Genomic DNA, 17,852 nt, shown 5'->3' with positions numbered 1-17,852 from the left:
ACATAAGCGAGTACAATATGGTGGACAGGATCGAAAGATCAATGTGATCACTCATCTCGTATCCCTCAGCCATCGAGGCTCAACTGGAAAGTGACTTGTCCACAGTTAGTTATTCATTTCCCATCTGTAGCCCTCACCCACCTAGCCCTGCACCACACAACCACTATTAGACCAAACCCCGCCTCCACCACAGCTCACACTTTCTGTCCCCCCCTGCGCACCCACCAACAAACCTCCCGGCACTTGCCCACTAGCCATCCATCAGGACAGCCCCCGTTAGCATTATGGGGTGTCACCCACTGCGCAGACGCTGATCCTCCTAGCCTCAACAGTTCTGTTCAGTAATTGCCCTCCGTCTCCACACACAGCACAAGCTGGTCAACATGCCTGCCAATTCTGTTAACATTACTGGTTGCCGCACACAGTGCAGATGCTGATCCACATGCCCTCAACCATTCTATTTAGTAATTGCTCTCCGTCTCTGCACGAGCCAATCAGCATGCGTTCCAATTCCCATCAATTGTCCTCAGGCTCCATGCCACAGCACTCCAATTGGCCAACCCCTGACACAGCACCCATGTGCACATCGCACTTGACTCCCTCACCACTTACTGCCCAATGGCTCTGCATGCCCAACTGGACTCGTTCCCCTTAAACTGCCATTAACAGCCCAATAGCTCCGCCACACTTGCCACCCATGCACACGCCCAACACGACCTGCCCAGCACTACTTGCCTTGGCACTTTCATTATCACTGTGCCACCCAGCTCATGACTCCCCATCCTCTTGCCTAACTTGCTCATCCAGCCAAATGCTCCACCATCGCCACCACTTTGGCCCCCCTGGTACACCTTTATCTCTTGGACTTCATCTTGCCCCTCCACCACTTAGTCCCCCATTGTTGCACCCATGGCATACACATGCCCGCTAAAACGGGGCCACCAACACCCTGCCCACCACTTCCACACCCACATCTGCCAATGCTTATACAGCACCGACCATGCTGCTTACATTGGTCACAATCTGATCATATACCTTCTTTCCCTCATTCATTAAAGTGGCTAACCAGCATCCTTATACAAGGACAACCGGTTCTATAATCCATTGGTAAGATTGCCATTAACCACAGCACTTAGATCACCAATTAGGAGATCGTCCAGGCTAGCCAGTTTTCTACTCTTTCTTTTCTTCCTTGGTACAAATTCAATTAGAATATGACATCTACTCAATGGGGCCTGTACAATATAAATGATTGCCTGATCTGTACCCTAACAATGTAAATATGTTCAACTTTCACAACACCAGCCACCACACCAAACGACGTTGTATATATGAACTGTGAATGTTAATTGATGTACGACCAATGTATCCAAACATGTTACATCATCATCTACATGGAAATTCACCTGTCACCCATATACACTTCACCGTACTACTAACAGCACAGCCTTGATAATGACCTTCGGATGAAACACGTGTTGGCTTTTTTCAATTGAACAAGCACTACACATGCCTTGACAACTACTGGCAACACTGTGGCAATACAAATCAGGACTACACAAGCACAAACAAGTGTCTGATTGATCATGTATCGATGCCAACAGGACTTTAGTGAAATTCTCACAGTTCCAATGACCATACAAACGGGGTCTCATCTCCCCTTCTTACCTCTACATACTGGAACCTGTGAGTTTTCCAGCTGAGATCTAGGACCTGGCAGCAGGAGGAACACACGGATGTGGAATCAGATTACACCACCAAATTCCAAGATTGATCATCTGGACGCAGAAAAAAGTTATGGAAAGAATCTTTGTTAACGAAAAAGAACGTACATACTTTTTTTGATGGTGAAAAATCATAACATCAATAAAGTAAGTTGTGGTTTGCTATCCTGACAAAAGAATGTTATTGTGAAAAGTTTCTATGCTAACCGATCACTTGTATTTAGGTTTTGGAAATCGTGTATTGGAAGAAAGTCAAGCATTCCTGATAAGGGATATTGTGAAAGACATTGGACCACATTACACGGTAGGCGGTAAGGGATTACTGGCACCGGTAAGGGCACCGGTGCCGGTAATCCCTTACCACCCTACTACGAGGTCCCTTAGTGGGTCCCTTCCCTAATGCCTGGTTTTACCAGGCATTAAGGAAGGGACCCGTTGAGGGACTTCATAGCTAATAACGGGCCCGCTAATAGCGGGCCCGTTATTAGCTCCATCCCCATTCCCATTGAGCCCTATGGGGGCTCCAATGGGAATGGGGAATGGTTCCCGGAATGGGGACTTACCGGGTCCTCCAAGGTCGGACTGACCCGGTAAGTCCCTATTCCGGGAACACGGACCCGGAATGCGGTAAGGGGGTAGCCATGGCCCTATTAGAGCTTGGCTACCACCTACCGTGTAATGAGGCCCATTGTTTTGTTTAAACTATTAACTATTTGTTGTACAAAGGACATGTCATTTCTTTAAGAAAATCTCTGTGGTTGGAAAAGACTTTTCAATTTTTCTGACCAGAACTTTGTTGGAACAGAATCCTAATATGAGTATTCCTGAATTTATCCAGTGAAAGGGAATACAGCCCTCGGCATAAGGAGTGCTTTCAAGACATATTTAAGTTTGAATTGCAAAACTATTTCGGTTGCAACAGAAGTCAGCCATATGTTCTTTGTATAATTTGATTGAACGTGCTAGAGTGAGGGACAGAAGGATTTTGGACACTAGGTAGGTTTTTTTTGTTTTAGTTTGTAAGGCACGGATTCCTTTGTTAGGTCAGGGAAAGTGAGGCATTTATAAGAACCATTGTACTTTGAATACATGGCAAACTTTGAGAAAACGTTACCTCTGTGTCCGTCTCGCATCCATGACCCCCTCACAGATTCCTGGCAGCACAGTTCATGATCTTGGTCAGAGGACAGAAAGCATAGATGGGGAGACCAAAGGGGCTGCTGGCACAGAGGCCATCCCTCTCCATTCCACATGCACTCACTGATTTTAGCAACATGAATAAAGTTGATACAAAAAGTGCGTGGCAGTGCAGAGTATAGACAGTACATGACACTTTCATCATGAACCCTGTGGTGTGCACTGAAACCTGTAATGAAAGAGGAGATAAGTTGGCCAGCTTTGTCGATAAAGGGTTGCCACAAAAGTGAAGTGCCTGAGCAAGGAAAGGGGGCGTAACAAAGGTGGTGGTGCCGGCACCAACAAGGTTGGCCCGCCCCAAGTTAATATCACACTTAGCACTGGTGAAGATCACACATGGGTGCTAAGGGCTCTGTTGAAGCAAATCACATTCCTTGCTGTAATTCAGAAGTATTTTTCCATTTTGTACTTTGTTGTGCATGAAGTCATTGGTGTGAAAGCTTTGTTTTGCCTTCTATTTTATTTTTTATTTTTTTAATGACCAGATAAGGGGTGTGCTAGAAGCTGCTAACGCACCATGTAAGAAAGGGGATGAGTAGAGCTGGCTGAGCAGCACTCAGGCTGCTGGGAATGCTGGCTTGTATCTGTGGATAAAGCCCTGTTCTGAGCTTCTTATATCACCAGCAACCCCCTCCCACTCCCCCCGCCAGGGTGTCAATGTATGTTGGTCTTGTCTGCCTTGTTCGTTTGTTCGGAGGTGTGCTTATTTGTTCCTGTGTGTTTTGATTTTGTCTCCTCATTTTGCCTCAGATAGATATGGTGTGGCGTTGGCATTATGGGTAGTTGCATCAATGTGGGGTTGGGCAAAAGGTCTAAGGGGTTATTTGCTGCCAGGGGAACCTCTGATGTAGTGGGTACTCATGCCACCTCTCTGGCCAGCTGCCAGTTGTTGGTACATTGACTGTGCTTGCCACATCATTTAAGTGGTTAATCTCTTGCTGAACAGGGAAAAGCTTTGTCTGCATCTTATAAACACGTGTTTTGGGTTGCTCTTGGTACTCTTGTTCAGAAAGGAATTGCCTTAGCATTTTGATGTTGGACTGCCCATGTGTGGGGGGATAAAGACTGATATGCAAATGGATATTTCCCATCTGTGAAAGGTACAGTGAGTAACAAGCGATGGCTGCAAACTCTCAAAGTGGGAAAGAAAAAAACACAGAACAGGTTGTCATGCCATGTTCTATCTGGAGAGGGGTGCCTGCCACCTTTTTTTGAAAATGGTGTGCATCTTAGTGGCCACGGAGGTTGGTGGTATGTGGGTTTGCACTGTCCTATTGAGGTTGTGGTGCCAGGTAGTTGATGGGTGCTGAGAAAGTTGACCTTATTTGAGATTATTGTGGGGAAGTGAAATTATTTGATCATAATAATGGCTTGGTTGTGGGCACATGCTTGAGAGTGAACGTTGTCGAGAATAGCTTGTAGGAACATGCAATGGTTAACTAAGGTGAACCTGTGTCGGTCTAGTGTTTAGTCACACTGGACAATAGAGGTGCTGTGAGTTGCACGTGCATTGTTAAAGGACTGATTGTGATAATGTCCTTGGACATGCCATTTAGCTGTCCTACTATGCTGGCTATAATTGACAATTGCGTGATTGGGCGGCTACCATTCTGAGGATGTTCTTGACAATTTGAAGAACTTTACTAGAGCCTATAATGGTGGTCTGAAGTCAATGGTTGCAATGCCACACTGGTGAAGGAGCAGCTTCGTCCCGGCGGTGGTCACTTTTGGGTAATCGCAGCTTATGATTGTGCTTTCAGTAAATTCCCGATGTATTAAAAGAAAATGCCATGGTTTCACTCTCAAATTCATTGTAATATTAATTTCTTGAGAATCAATGCCCGTCTGGAATTGCGGTCAAGTGTGGGTCAAATCTCTTTGTTTTAAATGTCATTATATTATATTGATTTCCTTGTGCAATTAGAGTGCTCTGCCTTTATCTTAACTATATGTATTTTTTTGTGACTGTTTTTGTTTTCTTTTTCTTTTTGTTGTTGTAAGTTTTTTTTCTTTTTTTCTTTTTGTTGTTTCTATGTAAGCCTCATACTCCTCATGTCCATTGCATGTTGCTTCTGGAAGAACTCTTAGCAACTTGTTAATCAGTTCTCTGATCAGCGCCCTCCTGGTCTGTCCATCTGAGTACAGGAAACTTCACCATGCCTACGGTCCTTCAGACCAACACTCTCTAAGGCCTGCATTGGGAAAACCAACAGAACCGCCTTCCTTATACCCACAGGGCACCCAAGACAATCCATTCCGAGCCAGCCCTTGTCTAACACAAGTTTATAACTAAGAAAGGACCTCTGTTTTGATTATACCCTGCAAGCATATATGTCACAATCTCATAGTAAGGCACCTGCTCCTCTGTCATGATGCCTACCTCCAAGGAGCCAGGCCGGGCCCAGCAACCCCAGAGGCAGACATCATTTTCCCCAGGGAAGTCTCAGCGGGCCCAAGTCGGGGCCCTTTGGACTCAGTCCTGGCGCCTTAGGCGCCAGGCTCATAGCGGACCCCAGTCCTGGCGCCTTAGGCGCCAGGCTCATAGAAGAGGATATGTGTTTAAGTGCTTGGGTGCACACTTACCTGATGCAGACCTTGCTGCTTCATCCAGGCCCTCTTGAGGCCTGAATGGGACTACTTTACCTGTAGGACTACTTCACCACCCGGGTGTGGTCGGGGAAGGATACATACCTGATTGGTGGAAGGATACATACCAGGAACTTCTTCCAAGGCTATTTAAACCCCACCCGAACAGCCACACGTGCTTCGCGTTGTTCTGCACCTAGCAGCTGGACGCTCACCGTGTCAGCTCCTGCATCCTGACTTCAGCCACGCCTGCCAGCACCCTGGAACACCTGCAAGGGGAGAAAGGAAGAGAATAGGAGAAGAAAAGCCCTTACCTGCTAAATCTGCATCCAGGAGTCATTTCTCCAACGGCCCTGAAAAGGAAGACATCATTTTAAAGGCATTTTGTTTCGATCGCTGCAGCGCTGCATTTTACTCACCTTTGCAAGGCGCTTCCATCTTCAGCAGCGATCTTCCGGATTCAGCTACGCCCCGGCGCCTAGAGGAAAAAAGACAACAACAAAGGTGCGAGGGGGAAAAGGAATAAGGAAAGCTCAGTTTCCTTTTAAGTCTTACCTGTTGGATTATTCCCACTGCATTTCGGGTCCTGCCGCTTCCTGGCATCTCGGGACCCCGGCCCCTATGGGGAAAAAAGACAAAGACATTGAATGAGCGAATGCAAAGACATTACCTGAGCGCTCATCCAGAACTGTTTCACTTCGGGTCGGCGCCATATCTCCGGCACTCCGAACCCCGGCCCCTAAGGGGAAAAAGACATAAGCATTAGCGCTTGCTGCAATTAGACAACGAACATTATTATTAAGCTTGAACATTTGAACAGAACTTTTACAGCGCCTTACCTGAACAGTCAAGCTTACCTGAACTCCCATCAATCCTCAATCCAGTGAAGTAACTGGGTTTTAACGCGCCCCTGCATCAGAAGCAGGATGGAGAGCTCATCCTTCCAAACCCTAAGGAGGGTATCCAACAAGCCAGGGAAGCCAGAATAGAGGGGCCCTTCCTGTCCATCTTCAGAGTTCTGCGCCTTCGACGCCGCGCCTCCGTGGGAACCAGGTGAGCGTTACAGAACGCGAAGCCTTACCACAATTTCCCACCTGGGCGCTATGGAGACTTCCGAGACAGATCAGCTGGCCCATCTTTTAGGGGAATTACGGGCAGAAGTGCACTCAGCCCGCCAGGAGACTAATGCTCTCAGAAGGGAACTAATCCTATCCAAGGAAAGAACTGATGATCTGGCCAAAAGGTTATTGCAGGGCCAGGCAGAGCACACTCCTTTACCTGTTTCCGGAGATATTTCAACAACAATGGGTTCGAATAACCCGGTACAAATCAATCTACCTGGACACATGCCTTTGGCCCCGCCGGAACGTTTTGCGGGGGATCCCAAGAAATATGCCGTTTTTATGAACCAATGCCGTTTACACTTTTTATGCAGGCCCGGGGCCTTCCCCAACGACGTAACCAAAGTAGCCTTTGTATTATCTTACCTCAGTGGCTGTGCTGCCGATTGGTCTATTCCATTGGTAAATCAGGATGATCCCATTCTCCGGGATTTCCAGGGCTTCCAGGCCAGCATGGAAAGATTGTTCGCTCGACACTCGCAGGGACAGGCCCTTGACAACGAACTGCTATCCTTACGACAAGGTAATCAGGATCTTTTGTCCTATATCGCCACCTTTAATAGACTAGTTGTGGAAACCGGATGGCCTGAAAATAAAAGGATCACATTGTTTCATCGAGGCCTGCGCGGAGAGCTTAAAGATGTTATAGCTCAGATAGTAGATCCACCCCAGGCCTGCGCAGACTACATAGACTTAGTGGTTCAACTTGATCACAGACTTCAAAATAGAAAAGCAGATCGGCTCAAGAATGAAACCAGAGTACCTATCAAGAGCCACGTTAACTCCAAGAGTACTGACGTTTCCGAACCTATGCAAATTGGCAGTGTTAAAAGACCATTAACGCAGAAGGAACGAGAGAGAAGGCGACAAATGCAACTTTGTCTGTATTGCGGAACTTCCGGTCACTTTCTTCAAAGTTGTCCAGTTAAACCACCCAAGAAGGTGGTTGGAGCCACTGATAACGAGTTATTGACACCTGGTTCGGGAAACGACCTAGCCCGACAAGCGTAGGGGTCCGCTTGCCGAGCTTGAAAACAAACTCTTTGACCTCGCATTTTGTCATGCCAATGGTGCTTGTGAACCCAAAACAGCCTCAGCAGTTGCATGCTATAAAAGCATACATAGACAGTGGAGCTATTGGAAATTACATAGACCGTGAATTGGCTTCCAGGATTAAGCTTCCTCTCTGCCCGAAAGTAACCCAAGATGTAATTACTACAGTTGATGGAACCGAAATAGCCTCAGGGCCTGTAACGCATTCCACAGTTGAAATCACTCTGGTGGGTCAGGACGGACATCGGGAAGCAATCGTGTTTGATGTGATCAAGGCCCCACAATTTCAAGTACTTCTTGGTATCCCTTGGTTAGAAACACATAATCCGAGAATAGACTGGCGAGCAAAGAAGATAACTTTTCCTGATTGTGAACCAACCTGTTACCCAAGGAATCCAGCTATGGGTCTAGCCTCTGTAACTTCCACCCCTGTACAGCTACCATCTGAATACCAAGAATTCCAAGACGTTTTTCAGAAAGAGCAGGCTAACACCTTACCTCCCCATCGATCTTACGATTGCCAAATCGACTTGGTACCCAATGCACAACTACCTTGTAGTAGGATTTATGCTCTTACTGAACCTGAGAACCTGCATTTGCGCCAGTATTTGGATCAATACCTGGCCAATGGCTTCATTCGCCCATCAAAGTCACCAGTCTCTTCCGCTTTGTTCTTCGTACCTAAAAAGGAAGGAGACCTTAGGGCCTGTATTGACTACCGCGCCCTAAATCAGATAACGATTAAGAATCGTTACCCTTTGCCCCTGATACCTGAGCTTATCGACCAAGTAAAAGATGCTCGTGTGTACACCAAGCTAGATCTCCGAGGAGCTTACCACCTGGTACGTATAAAAGAGGGCGACGAGTGGAAGACTGCATTCCGCACCAAATTTGGGCTCTTCGAATATCAAGTAATGCCCTTCGGTTTGTGCAACGCACCTGCCGCCTTTCAGTACTTCATGAATGATGTTCTTCGGGAACTTATCGATGTTTGTGTCATCGTTTATATTGACGACATCCTGGTGTATTCCTCCTCAGAATCTGATCACAGAAACCATGTTAGGGCAGTTCTTGAGAAATTGCGCCAGCACAAATTATTTGCCAAGCTCGAAAAATGCGTTTTTCATACCACAGAAGTGGAGTTTCTCGGATTCATCCTGACACCTCAAGGAATCCGAATGGACACGCGGAAAGTGGACGCCATTCTCAAATGGCCATCTCCTAGATCTGTGAAGGGAGTGCAAAGCATGCTTGGCTTTGCCAATTTCTATCGAAGGTTCATCCCGGAATTTTCCCGAACTGTTCAACCCATCACAGCTCTCCTAAAGAAAAATAAACGCTTTGAATGGACTCTTGAGGCTGAACAAGCCTTTAAGGACCTGAAAACCAAATTCACCTCTGCACCTGTATTGAAGCACCCGCGCCCAGATCTCCCTTACATCGTGGAAACCGATGCATCCAGTTCGGCCATGGGAGCTGTCCTGTCGCAAAGAGACCCAGAAACTAACCAACTACACCCTGTAGCCTTTTGGTCCAGAAAATTCTCTCCACCTGAACTCAATTACGCAATTACCGACAAAGAACTACTGGCTATTAAATCAGCTTTCAAGGCTTGGCGTCACTATCTTCTCGGTGCAAGACACACCATCACCGTAATTACGGACCACAGAAATTTGCAGTATTTAAAGACGGCCAAAGCTCAATCTTCGCGACAACTCCGATGGGCTTTATTCTTTGCGGAATTTGATTTTGTAATTACCTATCGCCCTGGCTGCAAGAATGGTAAGGCAGATGCCTTATCCCGGATAGGCCTGGAAGAACCCAATTCGAGTTTAGAACCTGTGCCAATCATACCGGAACAAAGAATTCTGGGCTTGACTTCATTGCAAACCATTGAGGACATCCAAGCTCAAGTAAAACAGCTTTTTGACTCTTCTGCCTTACTGGAATGGAGTCAAAAGGGTCCTCACTACACCGTTAAGGATGATTTACCCTACTTCCAAGAGCGGTTATTTCTGCCAAGTAAAGAATTGCAGGAACTTGTCATTATCCGTCATCATGAATCATTAATGGAAGGACACCCCGGTATCGCGAAAACAGAAGAAAAGATCAAACGCCACTTCTGGTGGCCTTCTTGGAGAAAAGACATAAAGTCATTTGTGTTGTCTTGCGGAATCTGTGCCCAAAATAAGAGTCAAAAGAAAAGGCCAGCCGGCCTACTTCAACCTTTGGACATTCCACCAGCACCTTGGCACACCTTGTCAATGGACTTTATAACTGACCTGCCTCCTTGTGGTGGTTACAACACGATTCTCGTAATAGTGGATCTATTCTCCAAAATGGCCCATTTTATCCCTTTAAAAGGATTGCCGTCAGCTTCCACCTTGGCCAAGGAATTTATGGAAAATATAGTGCGGTTACATGGTTTCCCTTCCATATTAGTCTCAGACCGTGGAAGTCAATTTATCTCCCACTTTTGGAAGAAATGTTGCCAACTAGCACAAATAGACGTGCGGTTATCCACCAGCCACCACCCCCAGACCGACGGACAAACCGAGAGAACCAATCAGACTCTCGAGCAATATCTGCGGTGCATGTTACACCAATCCGAGTTAAATTGGAAAGACATCCTTTGGATTGCAGAATATGCATACAACAATTCAGTGCATTCTGGAACCGGACAGACTCCTTTTTATACCCTGTATGGTCACCATCCTCGGACCTCTGACCTAGATCCACCTCTGACCCTGGAGATGCCTGCAGTAAATCACCTACATTCCACAATAACCCAAGCCTTCAAAGAAGCTACAACCCACTTACAGCAAGCCAAGAAAAAGTATAAAGAAAACGCTGATTTGCACCGAAGTAAAACTCCTCCTTACCAAGTAGGAGATCAGGTATGGCTAGCAACTAAACATCTACCCCTCAAGGGTCAGCGAACTTTTAATCCCAGATTCATTGTGCCTTACCCCATCAAAGCTATTATCAACCCAGTGGCCTTTAAACTCGATTTACCATCCAACATGCGGATTCATCCCGTTTTTCACGCATCTCTTCTAAAACCAGTACAACCTGGAACCAGACTGTCTGAGCCCCCAGGCCCTGTCCAAATTGATGGAGAATTAGAATTCGAAGTGAAAGACATTTTAGATTCCAAGATAGTTAAGTCGAAACTCTTCTATCTTGTTGATTGGAAAGGATATGGACCTCAGGAAAGATCTTGGGAACCCAGTAACTATGTTCACGCACCACGATTAATTCAACGATTCCATCGAAGATTCCCGCACAAACCAAAACCCCCGGAGGAAAAGACCTTGGGAGGGGCCTTGAGGGGGGGTACTGTCATGATGCCTACCTCCAAGGAGCCAGGCCGGGCCCAGCAACCCCAGAGGCAGACATCATTTTCCCCAGGGAAGTCTCAGCGGGCCCAAGTCGGGGCTCTTTGGACTCAGTCCTGGCGCCTTAGGCGCCAGGCTCATAGCGGACCCCAGTCCTGGCGCCTTAGGCGCCAGGCTCATAGAAGAGGATATGTGTTTAAGTGCTTGGGTGCACACTTACCTGATGCAGACCTTGCTGCTTCATCCAGGCCCTCTTGAGGCCTGAATGGGACTACTTTACCTGTAGGACTACTTCACCACCCGGGTGTGGTCGGGGAAGGATACATACCTGATTGGTGGAAGGATACATACCAGGAACTTCTTCCAAGGCTATTTAAACCCCACCCGAACAGCCACACGTGCTTCGCGTTGTTCTGCACCTAGCAGCTGGACGCTCACCGTGTCAGCTCCTGCATCCTGACTTCAGCCACGCCTGCCAGCACCCTGGAACACCTGCAAGGGGAGAAAGGAAGAGAATAGGAGAAGAAAAGCCCTTACCTGCTAAATATGCATCCAGGAGTCATTTCTCCAACGGCCCTGAAAAGGAAGACATCATTTTAAAGGCATTTTGTTTCGATCGCTGCAGCGCTGCATTTTACTCACCTTTGCAAGGCGCTTCCATCTTCAGCAGCGATCTTCCGGATTCAGCTACGCCCCGGCGCCTAGAGGAAAAAAGACAAGAACAAAGGTGCGAGGGAGAAAAGGAATAAGGAAAGCTCAGTTTCCTTTTAAGTCTTACCTGTTGGATTATTCCCACTGCATTTCGGGTCCTGCCGCTTCCTGGCATCTCCGGACCCCGGCCCCTATGGGGAAAAAAGACAAAGACATTGAATGAGCGAATGCAAAGACATTACCTGAGCGCTCATCCAGAACTGTTTCACTTCGGGTCGGCGCCATATCTCCGGCACTCCGAACCCCGGCCCCTAAGGGGAAAAAGACATAAGCATTAGCGCTTGCTGCAATTAGACAACGAACATTATTATTAAGCTTGAACTTTTGAACAGAACTTTTACAGCGCCTTACCTGAACAGTCAAGCTTACCTGAACTCCCATCAATCCTCAATCCAGTGAAGTAACTGGGTTTCAACGCGCCCCTGCATCAGAAGCAGGATGGAGAGCTCATCCTTCCAAACCCTAAGGAGGGTATCCAACAAGCCAGGGAAGCCAGAATAGAGGGGCCCTTCCTGTCCATCTTCAGAGTTCTGCGCCTTCGACGCCGCGCCTCCGTGGGAACCAGGTGAGCGTTACATCCTCTATGCTACCTCTGTGTGTGGAATTTCTCTTCTAATTATTCCCACTTCAATTTCTTGAGGAGTGATCATGTTCTGCTGGCTCCTTCATACCTTCAAGCATGACCCACAGTATTCCCACAGTATTCCAGGTCCATTCCCACGTTCTACTCCCTCAAACGCCTTCTTATACATTGTGCTTCCTGATGAAATACCCTCTGTCATTATGTGCCCAGATACCCTTGGGTTAGGTGCCCTTCATAAATGTATAAATAAATAAATAAATAAATAAATAAATAACAATAATAAATACATTATTTATACTGATCTACACCCCGATCATCGTGCTCATGAGGTCTGGCTTGTTGTGAACCTCATCCCTGAATGGTATAAATCCATCTGATTTATCTCACAAGACCCTACATCTGGGGATGTCCCTGTTATTTCTATGGCATTTTTCCTGTCTCACAGCTTCCCTTCAATGTCTTTGTCACTAAGGAATTCCTGCTGATTAAACTTTAAGGAATTAATCGTTTACACCCTTGGTAAAGGTGTAGACCAATCAGAAGAACTGGAGCACAGGCAGAATCTGTAGGGGCCAACCATGATATACATTGGCCATCAGCACCTCTCCCCTTGTTTGCCATTTGCATATCAACAACCCCCTAACAATTCTCATCTTCTTTAGTCCCCTGTTCTCACAGAAGTCCCTCTGCCTACCATATGTAGTCCCACCCCATTCATCTGGTCCCCTCAGGGCAGCATTCAATTCCTCATCGTCCCAATTGTCTCTGCTCAGTTATGAACATAGTCAAGAGAAAATATGCCATTACTAGTTCTAGGTCAGCCATCTTGTTTTGTAGTTTCTTTTTAGTGAAATTGGCAATTTCGATACATGTTCAGCCAATTGCCCAGAAAATAATATTTTAAAAGTATGTGCATCCAGTACATTATCCTGGGGCGTGAATAGTGATCACCATCGCATTTGAGTGTGGAGGGGACCAGTAACTTGGGTTTGGGCCGGCAGGCCATTACTGGCACTGTCCTTCTCCGAACATAGAGGTAATTGCTATAACCACTCATTGGGCCTCATTCCGAGTACGGCGCTAACAAATGGCGCTATTAACGCCTTGGTTGACGCCGTACCCGGACCGGCAGCGCCTTGGTGGATGGCGGAATCACTGCCCCATTCCAAGGTTGGCGGGGCGGTAATTCCCCATTCACCAAGGCTCTTCCCCATTCCCAAATGAGCCCCCATAGGGCTCAATGGGAATGGGGAAGATGCAAATAACGGTGACCGTTCATTACGGTCACCGTTATTGGCTTGGAGGCCCCTTTGCGCCCTCGACTTTAACACCTGCTCAAAGCAGGCGTTAAGGGCGAGGGCGCAGAGGGAACTCGGAGTATGGCGGTAAGGGAATACCGCCACCGGTCTCGTTACCGGTGGCCGCTATCCCTTACCGCCATACTCGGAATGAGGCCCATTGGTTCTATCTTCCGGACTTGCTAACGCAATGCTAGCAGCTGGTCCACTATCTGAACCTGGCAGGGGATTTGATGTACGATGTGATGAATAGGGTCTTCCGTCATCGCGACAAAGCTAATCTACCAATCACAGAATGCCATCAAATAGTTGTAGATGTCATACCACACAAACAGTCCTGCCTCAGATGTTCTCTTCCCCAGGCTTAATCCAAGATTACTCCCATATTGCATAACTATGCTCTAAATACATGTACATCCATGTGCCACATCTACCGTCAACGCACCTCCTTACCACACCAGCACACTTTACATGACAACCCAAGAGACCTTACAGCAAGAGCGATAGATGATACTGACTGCCATGATAAACACAAGGCCCTAAGACTGATCAGGTTATTGCACAAAAATTTAGTTAAAAATAAAACAAATTTTTGGAATGATCAGATTTCGGCTCTACCTAAATTATGTACAGCCAAAAATTCATTATAGCGAACAAGGGAATCAGGGGTTGCGGGGGCTGGAGGGTCCCCTGCACTTGTTCGCTATGATGGAATCATAATGGAATCAGGGACGGCGGGGGTGTCCCCCACATCGGAAACAACAAACTTTTGGGGAAAAGAAAAAAAGAAAAAAAGAAAAGAAAAGGACCCTGCAGCGCCGGGTCCCATGCACGGAAGTGAAGGGAACTGGCACTGCAGGCCCTCGGCGGCACACAGCGAAGTCTGCCGCCAAAAGGTAACTAAGGGGGTGGTGAGAGTGGGTCTATAGAGGCCATTTGGCTCTGGGGTGCTTATTTCGGATACAGACATTTGTAATTTGACATTTTCATCTTCGAAATGTTCGTATTTGAAATAATAGCGTACATCCTGATCAGCTTAAGCCATGGAAACAAATCCTGTAAAATGAGCAAGTTAACAAACTCGCATCAACTCCAATGCACCGGAGTCACAGAAGGTCCCTCATCCTAGTCTCCGTCTCAATTACCCAAACTCTAGCCCATGCTAAGGATAAGGAAATGGCAATGGAACATGTGCGAGATCATCCCATCCCAAAACTAAGCTCACAACAATAACCACCGACAGATCCAAGTGTCTTTGGAAACGGGTGTCATTGCCTTATTTAAAAACAACCCAACATATAACTTCCCCAGAACATGAAAAGCATGTTCTACTTTCAGACCAGTGTTGGGCCAGGGAAGAACTTATAATGCTTGCTACCATCCTGCATCCTGAAAATAACCATGCCTCAAGTAAACTGTTTTGCTAATTGCATACTACAGCCAGAAAATGCCATGCCACAGTGCCTCAAGAAAAAAGCTATGTCTTGATCACGCTTGCCCAAGAAGATTCCCATTCCAGTTTCACTTTGCTCTCAAAAACTTCCATGCCCTATGTATGTTGCCCTGAGAAACATGTCCCAAGTCACTTTTAATCCACACTCAGAGAACTGGTTCGGTGTCTAGTGCCCCAAAACAATAGACCGACTCTGCGTAAGAGAGCCACCAAGGTTGCCGCTGCAAGGTCAGCCTTTCGCCTCCCCCTGTCAATTCTGGGGGAGGGGGGTTCCCCATCCTGCACTCCTCTCCCACTGTGTGGCCCTGATGCCACACTCCTCCTGTCCACCTCCCACTTACTTTTCCTGACTCTGTGGAAGTTTTCCAGCTTCCATCCAGTAAGCGCCCCCTACAAGCAGATGTACGGCATACAGCCTTCTGTATGCGGCCTTCCATATGTTCGCCGGTAGGACTACTTTCTAGAGTGAAAAATGATCACATAACATCTTTATCAGATCTACATCCATTCATCCTACCTTGCTTATGTATTGGAGGTGGGGGTGTCAGGAGACTCAGAATCCCTATCACAAGTCTCTCTCGTGATCGCACAGGTTTCACACCCTGATCAATACAAAAATACTGCACCTGCACTTGGCTGCTCATTGGTGGCACCTCTGAAGCTTCCTATAGCCAGGGCAGACAAGCATCATGCAGTCCACGGATAGAATCATTCTGTTCAGACCATTCTAAAAGTGGGCAACCAATGAACCCGCCACACTTTGGTAAACGGGCATCTGCAGGCCTAGGTCTATCTAGAAAGCAGACCATATGCTGGCATCTTATTGCACCCAGGAAGCTGAGCAGCCTGCTGCTCTCCGCCCCTCAGCTTCTCAGTAATTAATTAGGGCACGACAACCAAGAGAAAGGACATAGAGTTTGTGTTAGCTCATTGGTAGTATGTCGACAACGTCCATCAAACGCGTGACAAATTCCCCAGCACCTGATATCAATTAGCTTTCAATGCCATAATAATCAGAACTATTTTCTCTCATTTTATCTTTAGGTTTACCTGATATGATCTGACATTCATAGCACACCTAAACAGAAGTGTTTCAAGGCGGCGCGACAAGGCACTGAAGGGGACCAAAGGGAGGACAAAATAACGATCTTACTAGGCCAAGTGACATTGAGGTTGCGCAAGTGCAAGGGAGAGGGAAGGGGGAAAAGTTCCAGGGGAAGGGCAGGAGGTGCACGTGCAAGCCATAGCATCAAAACATCGAAAAGCAAGAAGTTCGGCCAGCAGGTGGCAGTGCAGTGGTTAAGTGTAGACAACAAGTGTGAGATAAGTGCAGGAAGGGAAACTGTAAGGTTTCAGATACAGCCCCAAGTGCAGGGTTGCCAGGAAGCAGTGCAGGTGTGCAACTGGGAGGGCAGGGACCTGGGCCCATGGTTCAGAGGGTAGCCATGGCCACCCCAGTCAGGCAGGTTCTTTAGAAATCCAGAGTTATATCTTTGTGCCATCAATACAATCGTGCCCTGGCACACCATGTGTGTGGATAATAGCCATCAGTCTTGTGCATACCATGAACAGAATGGGTCATGGGCAACCCATGTGAAAAACTAAAGATTGATGGGACCACTTTGGTACATGTAGTGCCCTGCCCTGACAAGGGTCTGCAACCTGAGGATCTCCAGATGTGTTGAGCTGATGATCAATTTTCACTGATTCTGCTCCTGAGGCCTAATTGGAGTTGTGGTCTAAAACATCTGGAGAGCCAAACATTGCAGACCATTGCATGTAGGAGATTAACCTATTGTAAAATGATTTTTTGCCAAATCACCAGGGTGCAGTAGCCAACTCCTAGGACTAATATGTTGAAAGTCCACGAAAGCTCTAAAATGTTTAAGCTGAAAACAGATCTTGGATGCACTGTGTGTTGCAATATGTGTGTGCCTCGATACATGTATGAAAGGAAAACTTGCTCTCTGTACAGTTTCGTGTAAATACAAATAGCAAAGGCACCTGTTTCTCATTCACACCACATCTTGAATAAGAGAAGTTTCCTTTTTAGTTCAGTTCATGGGCCAAGCCCGATGGCGTTGCAAACAGGGAGAGCCCCGCTGCTGCCAACCACCTGCACAAGTTTTGCATTTCTTACTTGTTCCAGACCAGTTCATAGGGCTATTTTTGCAAAACAGCATTCTGAGACAGACGTGCGTGACCATGGGAGTAAGCGCGGGATTGCAGAAACGTGCCTTTTCGCCTCCATCTGGCATGTTGTGGGTGATCTTGTGAAAAGACTCACAGGATTAGGGAAGCGGTATTGTCAGCAACTTGTGAGGAAGACCGGTAAAGCCAGTCACTTCTTTGGTGACCCTAAGATGCCATTCACACAGTCTCCCTTTACTGCCATTTCAAACATAAATATAATTGTTCTTTTATAACATGCTTAATACCAGAGATTGGTTTCGAAGCACAGGGAACAGGATTTGAAACTGTGTTGCACTGTGTTGTCTTTATTCCAAGACAAACGCGATGAACTATGAGCTATCCTCCTTTGATGACATGATTGGTCCTCCCTGATTAATGAAGCAGACACACCCACATCCATAAAGCCATCACACATTTGGTGGATCACTCAATTATTGTATAGGAAACTCCATCCACTTAGTTCACGTTTCTGCAATGTTCTGTTGATCATCACAGAACTAATGAAAGTTCAAACATATATATCTTTCTGATACTGAACTTAACAAGGGAGAACTAACCTTTGCAATTTAGAAAGTAAATGCTTCTGCTAAGTAAT

Source organism: Ambystoma mexicanum, chromosome 14, assembly GCF_040938575.1.
Source record: "Ambystoma mexicanum isolate Mex_15411 chromosome 14, UKY_AmexF1_1, whole genome shotgun sequence".
In the NCBI taxonomy this organism is placed as follows: domain Eukaryota; kingdom Metazoa; phylum Chordata; class Amphibia; order Caudata; family Ambystomatidae; genus Ambystoma; species Ambystoma mexicanum.
Note: the sequence above shows the minus strand (reverse complement) of the source record.